The 5,892-nt window shown below is 53.0% G+C and overlaps 1 long non-coding RNA gene and 1 pseudogene across 1 annotated transcript; one reads left to right on the plus strand and one right to left on the minus strand.

The window, feature by feature from the left end:
• Positions 1 to 885: 885 nt before the first annotated feature.
• Positions 886 to 1,091, minus strand: LOC117869917 (annotated as a pseudogene).
• A 953-nt stretch (positions 1,092 to 2,044) lies between these two features.
• On the plus strand, positions 2,045 to 4,965 carry LOC117869643. The gene is made up of 3 exons (XR_004643835.1): positions 2,045 to 2,156; positions 4,446 to 4,593; positions 4,915 to 4,965. It is a non-coding gene; the product is annotated as an uncharacterized LOC117869643 (long non-coding RNA).
• The last annotated feature ends 927 nt before the right edge of the window (positions 4,966 to 5,892 follow it).

Genomic DNA, 5,892 nt, shown 5'->3' on the forward strand with positions numbered 1-5,892 from the left:
CAGCACGGTGCCCCACACGGGTTTTGAGCAGGAGGTTGGACTAGATGACCTCCTGAGGTCCTTTCCAACCCTGATATTCTATGATTCTAAGTAACACTGTATGAAGAGGATTTATTGTTGTCCACTTAAATATTCATGACAGCTTATAAGCAGCATAATACATAAAACATTATTGAGGCATGCAAATTACACAAATACTGCATTTGAAACTGCCTGCTTGTTTTAGGGAGATAACTAATTTCTTACCCTGAGTACAGAGACAAATACAATTTCAAAGGATTGTTGCTTGGGATGCGCTGATTCAGAATGATGGTTCCCATAATGGAAGAGGCACATCTTTTTAACAGGGTCACCACGGAACCCCATTTCTTAGTGTGCAAGCCATCGTTATTGGGAAGTCCTTTGCTGGCAACATTTACAACGCTGACTCACAGTCCTCTTCTAAGGGCTTGATCTTGTTTTACTGAAGTCAGTGGGAGTTTTACCACTTGTTTTCTTGGATCTGGACTGGTTCCATACTGGAACTCCTGGAACAGTCCTCCCTCCTCTGTGTGATCTCATCCTGCTCCCTGCGTGACAACAGGAATATTTTCACAAGGGGAAAGGAATGGAACAATTCTCTCCTGTGGGGACACCGATGAGAAACACTGACAAAAAGCCCGCACTTCCGTAACGCATGAAAACCAGCCTCTTCAAAATCTTATGAAACAACAGTAGAGTAGAAATGAAAAAAGGAACTGCCAAAATACGTAAAGCCTTATCACGAAAAGAAAACAGACACAGTAATAGAAAACAACACAGCTGAATGTTACGAGCACTGACACAGCACATGGTTTGTTTGTTTGGTTTTTTTTCTGTTTTTTGAACCAGCATGTTCTCCCCAAAGGGAAATACACCATACCTGGAAGTACTGCAATACCAGGCTGATGCATGGAGTGGATGGAGCAAGCTCCTATTCCATCTCCCTGTTGCAAAAGTCCATTTAATATAAAGTTCTTACATCAAGAAGATATCAGATATTAAACTGATAAGAACAGATATAACTTATTGAATTTTTTCACTTCAAGGTCCTAGAAACACAGACAAGGTTTTCATCTCAAGGCCAAAAGACCAAAAACATCAAGACAATTGATCACGGCCTTGGATAGACCAATAGACTACTGACACCTGACCGGAGCCGAGAAGCGATACCTTTCCTCGGAACAGCGCGCTCCCCTCGCGCTCCCATTGTTTTCTATATCACCAGGACCTGCTTTCATACCTTTGTAGCTAAGGGTACGTCTATACTTACCGCCGGGTCTGGCGGTAAGCAATCGATCTTCTGGGATCGATTTGTCGCGTCTTGTCTAGATGCGATAAATGGATCCCGGATCGATCCCGGAAGTGCTTGCAGTCAACACCGGTACTCCTGCTCCGCGAGAGGAGTACACGGAGTCGACGGGGGAGCCTGCCTGCTGCGTGTGGACCCGCGGTAAGTTCGAACTAAGATACTTTGACTTCAGCTATGTTATTCACGAAGCTGAAGTTGCGTATCTTAGTTCGAAGTGGGAGGTTAGTGTGGACCAGCCCTAAGTGGCAATCGCTGCCCGAAGTGACTCCGATACACTCACTCAAAGCACCAACTCTCCACACCGAGAATTCTGCTCCCACACAGAGAATTCTCTCCGCCCGCTTCCTTGGGCTCAGCCAGCTGCTCTGTGTTGCCGCCAGACATTGCTGATCTGCATAACCCCGCCCACTGATGTGTGACGCCTTCCCTCGGTGTCTGCTACTCTCCCGCTGCCGGAGCCCCGCTCTCGGAACCAGCCCATTGGGGCGCATCCCTCCGCCACTGCTCCAGCCCCCGGGCCCGCGCCGTCCCAGAAGTTACAATATAGACAAGTATAATGGATGGCAAACAGTGAACAGAAGTTACACTGTAGGCAAGTGTAATAAATGGTGAACAGAAATTACAATACTGAAACAGTGCAAATCTCAGTGATTTAAGCAGGAATTGGATTGATAGTGAAACTTACAAAGGCAGCTGACTGAACAGCTATGGCTCGTGGAACTGGCTTTCCCAGGCGTCCAGGTGGCTGATGGGGGAGAGTATCGGTGTGAGGTGCACAACACCCTAGGGAAATCCACCTCCCTGCCACTCTCCATCACTGTTGTGTGTAAGTACTAGGTGCATTTGACTCCATGTTACGCATTACATAGCCTGGGAATGGCTTAGAGTCCCCCATGCACCATAGCTGAACCCCGCACAGTCCTGCAAGGCCATGCCACCCCAGCACCGTCCTTCTGCAAGTCCAACCAAAATAAACAAGCTCCCAGGTCGTGCTCCAGCTGGGTCCGCTTTGTTGACCAGGCTCCAGTATCTCTGTCCAGCGCACAGAGCTATCTAGCGGCCAAATGACATTGCAAATCAACTTGTCATCAGGCCAAGAAGCACCCATTCAAATAACATACAATTGGTTGAAATGTAATATTTTTTAATCATCAGGAAAACTGTCTGGTTTGCCCCCTTCAAAATTAGCTCTTTGACGGACTTTTCATTACATTTTTCACCTAAGTTTTTACCTACAGTGTTTTCAAAGAGCAATTCATGGGCGGTGGGTGAAAGAGCTGTTGGGGGAGCCTAGTCCCCGGCCCCTCCCTCGCTGCCCGAGAACGACCCTTCCCCTTCCCCGCCGTGGGTGGGTGTGTTCCTGCTGCCCCCTGCTGGAGGAGCTGAGCCCTACTCTGTGTCTGTGGGTGTCCCTGCCCACCACCTGCGGCCGCCTCCCCCCCTGTGCACCCCCAGTCCCAGAGTGCCCCCAACCCTGGCGCCAGGCAGCGTGGCATGGCCCCAGCTCCAGCGGCCCAGCCCCTGGCCTCACGAGCACCGGCCCCAGCCTGCCTGCCCCAGCCTCTCAGCCTCGGAAGAGGGAAGGGAACTGGAAGCAGGCAGGAGGGAGTCTGGGGGCAGAGCGTGGGTGGGGCCACGCCTGGCTGGGGAGGCACAGCCCTCCCCATCCTACAATACCCGCCACCCATGGGGCAATTGTTGAAAATTATAATCAATTAAAGTTAAATAAACTTTTAAACAGAAAATGGTGTGTGTGGGGGGAGATTGGCAAACAAAATCGTTTAGGTTTTTGGGAAACAGACAATTATGATGGCTGAACAGAACCATAGTTGATCAAAATGCAGATAAAACAATGGATGAAAATCTGGAGGGAGTGTTTGATTCAAAGTTTAGCAAAAGTTTCAAATACCAAAGTCCCAAAACTTTTTGGGACAAAAGTTGGGGAAACGGCTCCATTTTGTACACAGCAAAACAGAAACACACATTTTTGTGATCATTCACATTTTTTCTTCCATTGGCCTGTGCAGCTGCCCGCACCAGGGTGCTCCGGTCTCTCTGTCTCTCGCTCTGAGTCTGTGATCTCAGCAGGGACAGGGACTGTCTCTGGTTGTGTGTCTGGGCAGCGCCCGGCCCAATGGGGCCCTGATCTCAGCGGAGGCTTCTAGGTGCTATTGTAATAAGAGGAGTGTGACGAAGTGGGACTGTTCTTAATGTTTCCTCTGAATACTGTGTGGGTGCCTCAGTTTCCCCTATGCATTTCTTAAGTCTCTAGGTGGTGGGGAAAGGCCAGTGTGCATAAATCACTGACATTCTGTCTCCCTGGCAACAAATGGCTAGGGCCCCTTCCCCCCCTGCAAGGAAATAGCTAAAGGTGAACAAAGAGATCAGGTGACCGCCTGGCCTGGGAAAGAGACAAAGCCCAGAGAAGGAGGGGCTGGAGGGGGTTGGAGAGTTGGAGCTGGCTGGGGACTGGAAGGGAGGGCAGACGGGGGTCTGCCTCGCTGGGCCCCAGAATGGACCCGGCAGAGGGGTCCCGTTCGCTGGACCTACAAGCTCTGTTTTAGACCATGTTCCTGTCATCTAATAAACCTCTGTTTTACTGGCTGGCTGAGAGTCACGTCTGACTGCGAAGTGTGGCGTGCGTGCAGAACCCTTTGGCTTCCCCAGGACCCCGCCAGGGCGGACTTGATGTGGGAAGCACACGGAGGGGCATACGCTGAATGCTCCAAGGTCAGACCCAGGAGGTGAAGCCGTGTGAACTTCTTGCCCTGAAGACAGTCTGCTCCGAGGGAGAGGAGGCTCCCCAAAGTCCTGACTGGCTTTGTGGGGAGCAGTTCCAGAGCATCGCCCGGGGACTCCGTGACAAGGAGATTGGAGGTTTTATGAACCTGGAAGAAACTCCAATGTCCAATAAACAGTTGGGAGGAAAATTCTCCTGGTTAAAAACCCAGCTTCCTTCCTGCCCCCTCCTCTGAGACTGGCCTTCATTGTCCCCCCTAGGATTATGCTGCTCCCTCAACCAGCTCCCACCTCCCCATCTCCCCTGTGCCCGCCCCACTGCACCCTGCATGAGACTGGAGCTAATGACCCTATTCTCCATCCCTGCCCCCCACAGACGGCAGTGACTGGTACCAGCTGAGCCCTGGCCCCATGGCAGGCTTCAGAGCAGGGGTCCTGCTGCTCTTCCTCCTGAGCAACCTCGGGGTTTATTGTCTGGCCAGGAGACTCCGCCAACGGAAAGAACTGGGGGGGGAGTCAGCAGGGTAAGGGACCCCCCGGGTGGGAATTGGGGGAGGGGCAGGAAAATGGGCTGCTCTGGCTGCATTGTGGAAAACCTGGAGTGTGGTGTGCGCATGAAGGAAATCAACCCACTGGTTGGTGGGTGGGTGGGGGTGGGGGTGTGTGTCCCTCCACTCCCTGCTGGAGGGGCCGAGCCCTGCACTGTGTGTGGGAAGGTTGGAGGAAGCGGCCTGCTTGGGGTGGTGGGGGGCGGGGGTTGCTAGAGGGGGGAAACGATTGATTTGGGGGGAAATGTTTGAAGGAAAATAAACAGTGAAAGGGGATAATTGTGTCTCCTTCCCCAGGGGGCAGCAGAGGGGACCCCAGCGTCCCACAGAGAGACTCGCTCTATGAGGTCAGTAGGGGGGGTCTGTTAACCCCTGGGTCCCCACTGCCACCACATACTGGCTGGAGTTGAGTAGGCAGCTGCAGCCTGTGGACCCCCCACCCCGGGTGAAACTCTGACCCCAGCTGGATGGATTCAGCACTACCTGAGCATGAGTCATAAACCCCGTCCTGCTAATGGCTATGGGGAGATTTTCCTTCTCATCCAATAGCCAGGTCCTGCCCTGGCACAGGAGGCTGGGAGATGTCTCCCCAAATACAGTCGGGGATGCTCGTTGTTAGTGCACCAGGTAACTGCAGTTCCCAGCTCTGCTGGGCAGTAAAGCCGGGCTCCCAGACCCACCCCCCCACTCTAACCACTAGATCCCACTCTCCTCCCAGAGCTTGGGAGAGAATCCAAGAGTCCTGGCTCCCAGCCGCTCCCCCGCCCCCCTCCCAACCACTAGACCCCACTCTCCTCTCAAAGCTGGGGAGAGATCCCAGGAGTCCTGGATCCCACTTCTCTGCCCTGCCCCCATTATTGCAGGTACAGGCAGACATCACACACAGGTCTCCTGCTGGGGGAGTGTCGCCTCTTTCACACAATCTGTCTCTCTTCCTGTGTCCCCGGCAAGAAATCCCATGTGCCGGGGAGATTCCCTGCCCCTCGGATGATGACGGCGACTATTATAACAGCCCCAAGGACTATTGTAACTGACCACGGCCGAGATCTCTGCAGTCCACAGTCCCCTCCGCACTGCCACAACCCGGACCTCGATAAGAGTCCACCGCTCACGCCCCAGGCAGCGTTCACCCTCCTCCATGAGCTGGGGAAACCCACGAGAACCCAGGAATCCTGACTCCCAGTCCTCCTCCCACCCTGTGGCAGAGCCCTGGGGCAGGCCCCACTTGGGCCACTGGAAGTGGGCATTTCTGGGGCAGTTTAATTGTAGCTTCGA

This window comes from Trachemys scripta, chromosome 24 (assembly GCF_013100865.1).
Source record: "Trachemys scripta elegans isolate TJP31775 chromosome 24, CAS_Tse_1.0, whole genome shotgun sequence".
NCBI lineage: Eukaryota > Metazoa > Chordata > Testudines > Emydidae > Trachemys > Trachemys scripta.